This window comes from Belonocnema kinseyi, chromosome 5, assembly GCF_010883055.1.
Source record: "Belonocnema kinseyi isolate 2016_QV_RU_SX_M_011 chromosome 5, B_treatae_v1, whole genome shotgun sequence".
Taxonomy (NCBI): Eukaryota; Metazoa; Arthropoda; class Insecta; order Hymenoptera; family Cynipidae; genus Belonocnema; species Belonocnema kinseyi.
Window position 1 is genome coordinate 84881673 of NC_046661.1, and position 11524 is coordinate 84893196.

Genomic DNA, 11524 nt, shown 5'->3' on the forward strand with positions numbered 1-11524 from the left:
CATATATCTAGTCGGGAGTGGTGCTGACTGAAAACAGATGATTTGGAGTGATTCGCGCGCCATCTGTTGATCATTCTAAGGACTTATTGAACTACCCTCGTATGAACCATATATTTGTTCTAAGTTCTGTATTTCAGATCCATCTCTGCACTCCTGGAAATAAAGTTTTTGCGTGTTTCGTTGATTTTAAAAGGGCTTCTCCTTCAGTAAATCACGACTTTCTTAGGTCTAAACTATTGAAGTTGGGCATTAGCACGAAATTCATTAGGATAATGAAAAACCTTTACGATGCAGCTAGGATATTCATCTGTACACTTGCGGGTCTCACTGACCCGGTGGAAGTAACTTGTGGGGTCCTCAAAGAAGAACTTCTAAGTCCGTTTTTTTTTATTTTGTTGATTGGAGACCTGGAAGTTTTTTTTTGGAACCGGGGTGTAAGAGGAATCTCTATCAATCGCTTGATGAAAATTATATTAGTGGCATATGCCGTTGATGTCGTGATGCTTGCTGATTCTCGCGTTGATCTTCAGAGACCTTTGATCTTCAGAGATCTCTGAGACTAGAGCTAGGCAGAGTCCCGATCGCCTATAATATCTAAAAAATGGCACTGAACTGGTTGTAGAGAGTTCTGGGGATGAGGAAAGAGAGGTTGGTTGGAATTTGTCAGGTACGGCTGCAGAACCTGGCAGATTCGGATCCTACTGTTCCAAAATTTAATTGGGTTTTACAGGTAAAAAATCGCACAGCGTTGTGTGGACAAGATGCCCTGTGGACTGGTATGGACTTGCAGCGTCTACAGGCATGCAAAGATACAATTTTGAGCAAATTTGAGGCTCAACTCCGGGGAGTGGGGGGGGGCATGCGCAGTTAAGCACAGTCCACATCCCTACACTTGCTGCCCTATCTGTGTGTTCATCCTCTTAGATAAAACAATGCTGAATTGAATCCTGCATAGCTTATTAGGAAAATATTATTATGTTCAGAGAAAATGTAAGATTTTTTTTTCGTTCGAATTGCACATGCTTCTGAATTTATTTTTCTTCACATTTTCCCGGAATTATTCAGAAAATGTTGTCATACTCACAAAAAATTTCAAAATTTAAAATTTTATTTTACAATCTTCAAAAATCTACATTTTGTTTTGAGTTTTAACAATCTTGTCAGTTTTTTGATTATTTTTGAAAATTTCAAAAAACTTCTAAATGTATTTTAAAATGATTCAGTTTTTTCCACAAAATTTTTAATGAATCTGCAAAATAAAAAAGAGTCTATTAAAATCTTTTAGATATTTTAAAACAATTTAAACAATATTTTTGAATGTTTTAATAGATTTTTAAATATTCTTCTAAAAATAAATTCCGTAAAATAAAAAATCATTTACAATTTTTCTGGAAATCTGAAGACAATTTTTGTATTCTCTTGAAAACTTTCAACATTTTTGAAAGGCTTTTAAATATATTCCGGAATGTTTCAATATCTTTTTAAACATTGTTTTGTAATAATTTTTTCAAAATAAAAAGTTATTTAACATTTTTTGGAAATCGTAAGAAAAATTTGGTGTTCTCTTGAAAACTATACATTTTGTTTCAAACTCCTTCTGCAAAATTTTGCAGGTTTGAAAAATTGAATCATTTTGTTTCATAATTTTGTGTATTCTTTTGGAATTTTTAATATCTTTTTAAATACTCTCTTAAAATAAATTTTTTAAAATAAAAAGTTATTTAAAATTTCCACAGAAATGTCACGAAAATTTTTGTATTCCGTTCAAAACTTTCACAATTCTTGAAAAGCTTTTACACTTTTTGTTCGAAATCTTCATAAATCTACATTTTGTTTTTAAATTATATTTGAGAAATATTTGGAATTTATTAAATATTTAAAAAAATATTTGCTTATAATAAATGTTGTAAAATAAAATAGCGAAAAGCAGAAAGTTGAAGTTTCAAATAAAAAAGATAGTATTTTAAACAAAAAAGTAATTTTTTACCAAAAACTTGATCGTCTGAAAACGTACTCAAACCCTTACATATATACTTTTAGAAAAAAAATTTCTCTAAATTCTACAAAGTTGATATACTATTATTATGCTTTATATAAATTTTCTGAAAAATTACAAAATACTCTGGTTTGTGTTGGTTTACTGCCTTTGCTCTAAATTTGTAATGATGGTTTTTTTAAACAATAAAACAAAAGTGTCTTTCACAGTATAAGTGTATAATAAAATAACGACAAAAAATAGGTTTCAGATTTTTCCGCATTTCTTGACCTACCTTTGAACTCAAATAAAAATGTTAACGTCTTTTTCATCGCTAACTCGGTACACTTAAAAATCTAAAAAAAGAATAAATTGAAAACATTAAAAATACGACTCGATAAAAACGAAAAAACAAATTTATTTCCAGACTACTTTGGTAAAAATATGAAAATATTTCGGTATTTTTGAAAATACATTCTTTGACATTTCTGTTCTGAATGAGGAAAACCTGAATGGTCTTTATTTAGGTCACACTCTCATTTTTTTGAACAGCACGAACTACTTCAAACCATCAAAAACAGAATTTAAAAACTTGTTTTTCTCTTGTTCCTTTTTCGTCTAAAATTCTCGTCTTAATCATTCTGATTAGTTCTGTTTGCTTTATTTATTATTTAAACTGTTTTTTACTGTCATGCGTGGAAATATTAATTAAATTTATGATAAACGTTAATCTGAACAGCGACATCGCACTAATTAAAAATAGATAGGTAAGCGTATCTAAACGAAAACAACAGTTAGATAGGAAATTAAAAAAAGCGGTTCATTTTTACTTACGAAAATGAAGATCGCTGTTAGCAACTTTTTCTTTTCCATCTGGGTTCTTCTTGATTTTATTCGTGAGTAGTAAATAATTGCATCATTGAATTTACAAGCAAAATAATATTTTATATGAGTTCGTAACTAAATAAATTGCATTAGTTTCATTACTTAATTTTTTTCTCGAAAAACTATTTTTTTTAATTACTTTAAACCCTTGTGGAAAAATTGAGAGTGCCCCCGTCGGCGACCCGCATCGATTGCCCTCAAGCTTTATGGCCAGCACTGGATATCACTATTGCAACAGTACTATTCCAATAGGAAATTCACCATGGGCGGCATTATTGCGTTAGTGCTAACTAGTACCTTACTGCTATACTCTAACGATGTGACAAAAACTAAACTAAACTAAATCTATCGCCTAACAATCGGGAGTGCTGAAAACTTTTTAAAAAAGCCATCCTCGTAAGGTACAGTTCAGAAAAGTTAAAGTACCAAAGTTTAAGGTCTCTTTCCAATTAATTATTATTATACGACTTTATGTAAATGTACAATACACGAACTGTTAACAGAAATATTAATAAATGTCAATAAATATCAGAAATTCACTGTTTGTAAGTGTGAAATCATGAAACCTTAAAATTGGTGGTGTTAAAAAAATATGCAACCTATGGAATCAGAAATTTTAATCGTTGTTCCGTGTGGTCCACCGAGCTGGGCCCTCGGCGGGGGCCCACGTAGAATTTCCACGCGTGGAACATCCATGCGGGCCCCCGCCGGGGGCCCTCATTCTAAAAAAGCTCAGCAGGGTTTTTTCCACACAGGAAAAATCTTTTTCTTGGAGATTTAAAAGAAAATTTGAGATAGATCAGTACTAAATTGAATCCTGCACAGTTTTTTTGGTAAATTGTTTCTAGGTTCAAAAAAATTTAATTTCTTTTTAAATTTTCTAGTTTATCAAATTCGGAATTTTACAGTTGCGGGAATTTTATTTATCGAGATTTTTCTAAGTTTAGTAGAAATTTAAGTAGTAATTTCTTTTTCCGTCCGCAGTGCAACCATTTTTTTAAATTAAATATTTGGAACTTTACAGTATCGGTAATTTTATTTATCAGAATTTTTCAGACTTAAGGGCTTTTTGTTTATATGAACATTATTCTTAACATTTATTATTTGCTTTCAAATAATTTTTTTTCAAAAAATTTCAAAAGAATTATTGTGATTTTAAAATTAAAACGATAATTTTAAAAATTGTTAAGAATAGAAAAGCTTTTCTTCGATTAAAACCTGGTATCATTCCATTTCGAGTTACTGAATGATATTTTTGAAAAAAAAATATTTTGAATGTTTCAACTGGGGAAACTTATAATTATTGAGGAATTTTCAAGCTTACGAGATTTTATTTTTATAAATTTTTCATTCCTTTCAAATTGCAAGACAAAATCGAAAAGATTTCAAGGAAAGATTGATTAAATTAATTTCAAATTGAACTTTGCACTCTGATTTTTCTCATTCTAAATGAATAATTTACTGAAGAAGCATACATTAAATTCAAGAATTATAGTTATTTATTCTTTACTTGGACAATTGAATAATCCAAAAAAAAAACATTCTAACAAGCTTTAGAGAAATTTCACACCGTAAATTCTTTTTTCGTTCGCCACGCAATAATTTTTTTAATTTTTCAAATTAGGGAATTTTACAGTGTCGGTTTTATTTATTTATAGGGATTTTTCAGTCTGAAAGAATTTTTGTTTAAATTAAGATTATTCTCAACATTAATCATTTTGTTCCTAAATAAATTTATTTTTCAGAACATTTTAATAGAATTATTTTTATTTTAAATTCAAACAACGATTTAAACAAATGTGAACAATAAGAAAATGTTTTTTCTATAAAAATCTGTAATTGTTATATTTTCAATTAATGAATAATATTTTGGAAAAAAGTTGTATCAAATGTTTCAATTGAGCAATTTTATCATTCGGGAATTTTCATGTTCGTGACATTTAATTTTTAGAGATTTTTCAGTCGTTTCAAGTTACCAAAAAAAATCTAAGAGATTTTAAGGGAAGCTTAATTAATTTAATTTCAGAATGAACTTTGTCCTCCGGTTTGTCTCATTCTTAATTACTGATTTACTGAAAAAGAATAAATTAAATTCAAGAATTTTATTATATTGATTTATTCTTCAGTGGGACAATGGAAAAATCCCGAAAAATAAAATAATAATTAATATTAACTAATATTAATTAATTTTAATATTAATATTACTTTTAATTTAATTAATTTTAATTTAATATTAATATTAATTTTAAAAAATGTAAACAATACAAAATATTTTCTCGGATAAAAATCTGTAATCATGGCATTATGATTTAAAAAATAATAGTATTGTAAGAAAATGGTTTCAAATATTTCAATTAGGGAATTTTATATATCGGGAATTTTGAATTTCACAAGATTTTATTTTTAGAGATTTTTTAGTCTCTTCAAATTGCAAAAAAAATGGAAAGGATTTCAAGGAGAGCTTAATTAATTAAATTTTAAATTGAACTTTGTTCTCCGGTTTGTCTTATTCTAAATTATTAAATTACTGAAAAAGAATAAAATAAATTCAAGAATTATATTAATTTATTCTTTAATGGGAAACATAAAAAATCTCGAAAAATAAAATACCCTAAATAGAAAATATTCGGACTAGGTTCAGATAAAATTTAATTAGTAATTTATTTTTTCGTTTGGGGCGTAAAAAGTTAGAAAAATGTTTAATTCGGGAGTGTTACAGTTTCGGGAAATTTATTTATCGGGATTTCTCAAGCTGAAGTCCTTTTTGTTTAAATTAAGATTATTCTTAACATTTATTATTTGTTGCTAAATCATTTTTTTCACACAATTTTAATACAATTATTGTTATTTAAATTTAATTTAAATTTAAATTCCCTCAAAAATAATATATTCGAACTAGTAGTAAGTTCTTTTTTCTTTCGAGGCGTAATTTTGTTTAATTTTCTAAATTCGGCAAGTTTGCAGTGTCGGGAATTTCATTTATCGGAATTTTTCAGTCTCAAAGGTGTTTTTGTTTAAATCAACATTATTCTTAACATTTATTATTTGCTACTAAATAAAACTTGTTTAGAAAATTTTAATACAATTATTATTAATCTAAATTCAAACAATGAATTAAAAAATGTAAATAATAAAAAAGGTTTTCTTTGAAAAAAAATCTGTAGTCATTGCATTTTGAATAAATAAATAATATTTTTGAGAAAATATTGTTTCAAACTTTTCAATTTTTAGATAATTTTCCACTCGTTTTAAATTGTAAAAAAATCTAAAAGATTTTAAGGAAAAAGCTCAATTATTTTTTCTTTACTGGGACAACTAAAAAATGTGGAAAAATAAAATAACTTAAAAAGCAAATATTTGAACTAGCTTCAAACAAAATTTAAGTAGTAATTTCTTTTTTTATTCAGGGCGCAACAATTTTTAAAATTTTTAAATTCGGAAATTTGACAGTGCAGGGAATTTTATTTATCAGGACTCATCAAGCTAAAATCCATTTTGTTTAAATTAAGATAATTCTTAACATTTGTTATTTATTCCTAAATAAAATATCAAAGAGAAGCTAAAACTCTCAGAAAAACCCGCAACTTTCTAGCACTATTAAAAGCGGATATTATTAAAAATAAACATTTTTGAATTTTAGGTACGTAATTTCGATAAAAATTGGAATTGATTTTGTCTTTCTCACACGATATTTCAATACCCACTGGGTCAAATTACTTTTACTATGGTTTACTTATAATAGCGCAGAATTTAATAAGCTTTCAAGAAGATTACAAAAATATTTTTATCTATGAATATATGCACTTAATTTTTAATAAAAATAGTAACAATTTTATTTCAATTTATATATTTTTTTCTTTTACAGAATTAAGTTCACAGGCGATTCAACCAGACAATGAGTGGGAGAGCTATGTACATGGACCTGGGCCAAATCCACCTGCATCGAGAAAGATCCTGCATAGTAGTTCTCGAGTAATTCCAAATTACTTTAAGGGCCATGTTGAAAAAGTACAAACATTCAAAACCCCAGAGCAAAGGGCTACCAATTACAAACTACCCACAAAAATGATTGAAAATTATGTATCCAATCCATATCAACAACAAAATCAGCGTCTCCATCCACCTGCATCTGGATCTCAAGATGTAAAAGGAAAAGCACCCATAACAAAATAAACATTTCTAATAAATTAATTGAATTAGGGTGAATGATCTAGTGGCTGAACAGTCACCAGTGAATGAACACTAATGCGAAAAATATATAAATATAACCTTTCAAAGTTAAAGTCTTTATGAATTTCTATAAATTTGAAATCTTAAAGCAATTTTGAAGAGTTTAATATAGAATTCATTGCAGTAAATTCTTGTAAATAATTTTAGAAATATCTTGAATGTGAAGTATCATCGATTATGGTGAGTGATGGTGAGAAAGTCGTCGACCACTATGAGATACGTGCCTAAGAAACTCCCTGCTTACACTGCTTTTACAAAAAAAATTCTGGACCATTTCTGCATCAAAGTTGTGCTGTTATAGTTACAAGATATTATTATTTAATTTTCGACAAGGTTTTTTCACAAAACGTACGTTTTTTTATTAATAAATGAGTGTTCACGTACTGGACCTTTAAATTGCCCGCGTTCCAATGGACGAACGTTGTGTTAATTTATTGGAGCAAAACTGTCACCCCGCAGGTCCAGTGAATGAACAGCAGGTAACGGAGATCAGGATGTTGTTTTGTTACATATAAATAAGTTTGTTTCAATTAATGTGACTATAAATATCGAAGCTATAAATATAAATATGAACTATAAATAGTTATAGTTTAAATGTACATTTTTGTGGTTAGAACATAAAAAAAGTACGGACGAACTAAATTAAAGATAAGGCAACTTTGAGGTTAGAAATTTAATACTTTTTTTGCATTTAGAAAACGTTTAATTATAAAAACATTAATTCCTGCTAGGTACTACTGCTTACTAGTCAATATATATTTATAAATGCTGAAAGAATTTCCATTTTTACAACACTGTGATATATATTTGTATTTTCTAATTTAACCGAAAGCAACATAGTCAGGTGTTGTATTACAAATGTTATGTGTCCTAAAAATCGCAGCTTTCTATTGTAGTCACTAGATAAGAGTTATCTATTTTTAAACGAAAAGTTGTATTTTTGTAAGATTTAAAGAACTGATAGAAATGTTTTAAAAATACATATTGCAATAAAAAATCAGGAAAAGTTCACCTAATTAACCTATCTAACCTATGTAATTTTATACCTAAATCCTAATTCAAATTTGCAGTGATTATAGTGCCCAGGGAAAAAGAATACATTGAAAGACCGCTCTGTGAATTGCGTATCTGTCATTTGTAGATTCAGAAAGTTAAAACAGAATCGGTTTGCGACTATGTGAATCGGTCATTTTCTCATGGAGCTTCGAATCTGCCATGTACAGCAATGACGATTTCAAGCAAGCTTATATTGAATCGGTTTCCTTCTTTTTGAATGAGACCGACTTTTTTGTGGTTAAGTTGCCATATTTCAGACAATTCTTTAAATTTATAAATTATCGAAAGATTAAAACAAATCATGCAGAAGTCTACTAGATTCCTTTTGTTATTTCAGTTATCAGTCATTTGTGGCATATAAGTTAGTCAACAAAATTATAACAACTAAAAGTCTTTTAAAAACAAATCGGCGGCAATTTTGGAATTCTAGTGACAGATACACAATTCAAAAGACTTCGAAACCCATTAAACAGAAGTGAATAGATTTATGTTTCCTGGGTGTTCATTCACTGGTGCTTTACTGTTCATTCATTGGCTCACAGTGTTCATTCACTGGTGTTTTCGTTAATTTTGCACCATTTAATTATTTTTGATAAAGCTTTTTGTTAAAAACAAAATTTGTTTATCGGATTATGAAATTTGAACCCTTAAGAATCTATTTCCAAAAGTTTTGTAAGAATAATCAATTATTATAACGTGAAATGGATTAGTTGTAATCAGTGATTTTCTTAAGTGTTCATTCACTGGGTCACTGGTCCTAAATACAAAATTTGGAATATGATATTCTAAATAAAAAAAGAATTTATTGAAAATTGCATTTGTTTTATTTCCTTAGCATTCCTTTCTTTTGTTATACTGCGATTTCCTGAAAAATAAATATAACTATAAATTCGAATTTCTCACAAATTAGAGTGGGAAATGTGCGAAATTTAGATTTAGTGAAAATTAAGAACATTAATAATTTGGAAAAAGGTTCTTTTTACGAATTAGAATTCGAAAAATCAAAAACAATACAAAAAATAAGTATTTAAGGCAGCTTACTATTGTCGTACACGCTCTGTATTGATTTATGCAACATTGTTATAAAAACATTTAATTCAATTAAAAAACTAGGAGCTTGAATTATTTTATCCATATTTTTACAGTTCATGATTTTCAGATTACATTTTTTAATTTTTAAACTTTTATATTGTATAATTGTCAGGTTTAAAAACAATTATTTAAACAATAAATATATTTTTTAACAAATTAGAAATTGGAATGTTCAAAATTTAAATTAAGTCAAAAGTGAAAATGTCAATAGTATCGAAAAAGGATTTTTTCTTAATTAGATTTCAAAAAATCGAAAATGTTTTCATCAATAAAAATTTAGGATAGTTTAGAGGCGACGACAGAAAAAGTCCGAAAAACAAAATTCCTAAAAATATTACAATATTACCGAATTACATATTCTCGATAGAAATTTACCCATTTTTAAAATACCTGAAGTATAAAACTCTCGAATTAAAAAAATGGATTTTAAATTATTATTTTGAATTCCAACAATAATTTGAGAAAGTTCAAACCTGAAAATAATTTTTTCATAACAATATATTTTATTATTGCATGTTTAATAAATAGAGAACATTCATAAGAAAAAGAATTTTTAATATTTTAAATCTGGGAATTTTATTATTCAGGAATTTTCTAATCGGTAATATAATAAACTGTTCAGGAATTTTAATACTTGAGCATGTTATAATTAACCAATTAAACGAACTTACTTTAAGTGAAGTTCAATCGGAATTATATGAGTCGTCTCGTTCGAATAGATCAAATTTGTAGTCATACTCTTCCTGCTTGATCTGATCATAGTTTTAAGGCTATTTCAAAAAGAAAAAAAGTTTCCGCCAGCCGCTCGGTTTCCCTTGGCGCTGGCTCTGGGCATCCGGTAACTCATTAATTTTAATGCTAGTAAATCGCAAATGCAGGGATTTTTCCCTGAAAGAGAACATTTTTTGCGTTGGGAGGGGTTGATCTATTCGAACGAGACGACTCATATAATTCCGATTGAACTTCACCTAAGGTAAGTTCGTTTAATCAGTTAATTATATTTCGTCGTCTCGTTCTTCTAGATCAAATTTGTAGATGTTTAAAGTAAACAATTGCGATTTCCAAAGACAGCATACACTTTTAATGTACACAATAACCCTACAAAGCCCTAGGAAAAACATTAGTAATAAATCTACCTATCACTTTATAATACAGCCTTTTCCAAAAACGTGTGATCACACAACGGTTTGTTATAAAATCTAGAAGATACTATCGACCTATCTGTCCAACCTGCAGTACGGCAAATAACATCAACATTAACGCCAGATCTTTTTGCCTGTATACGGTTTTTTACATGTTATAAATAGCTCATCAACGGAATTTCTTAAAAGTTTTATTCGAGATAAATAATCCTGCAATATAGACGCTACACAGAGGTCCGGCTGATCACTGAAGAAAGGAATTATCAGACAAGGCTGTGCTTTATTGGCCTTCGAGTCTTTATTCTATCGGATATTTTAATTTCAATAACTTCCTTAGAAAAGTGAATATTTCCTATCAATATCTCTGATAATGTTTTTACTCGTTGTGAGGTTACTAAAGCTGACAACATTAGTAATTTATGCGTTAAATTCTGAGTGGATAAATCCTTATTTGGATATCGAGTTTTAAAAAAAATTAAGAACGGTTTCTGGATCACAAGTGTAGCCATAAAGAGGAGCCTGTGGTTTCGCTACTGAAACACCTTTAAAAAACCGTTTCATTAATGGGTCGGAACCAACTTCTGACAAGGAAATTAGAGAGATCGCGGATCTATACGAGTAGAGGGTACTGCAAGACCCAATGTTGGCAAGAACACCCGATAAAAATACCATAATTTCTGCCGCAGTCGCTTCGAATGGCGAGATTTCCTTCTTAGGGCAATGGTCCCACCATAACCGTAGAGGCTTCTCATATTGCTGGAACGTTGATGTAGTTAGAGATTCGATCATGAGCGTTATGGCATCTTCTGGAGCCCCTTTGTGACGGAAAGCTTCCCCGGTAACCTGCCAGCCACCAGAGTGAGGTTGCTGGCCAACGGATGGACATTTTTGAAAGGACATATAAGTAAGTCTACTTGAGGACCAAAATAAAGAGGCTCCTCCACCAACAGTTCTAAAAATAGTGGATAGTAAGCTTGAGCTGGCCGGAGAGGTACTACTAACAGTCCCTCTGCTTTGTCATCTATAATTTTTCTAATTGCTCATACGAGGGTAGTTCAATAAGTCCTTAGAATGAAGTATAAAAACAATTTTTTTTGGGTAAATTTTTTTTTATTTTTCAACATAATCTCCTTGGAGCTTTATA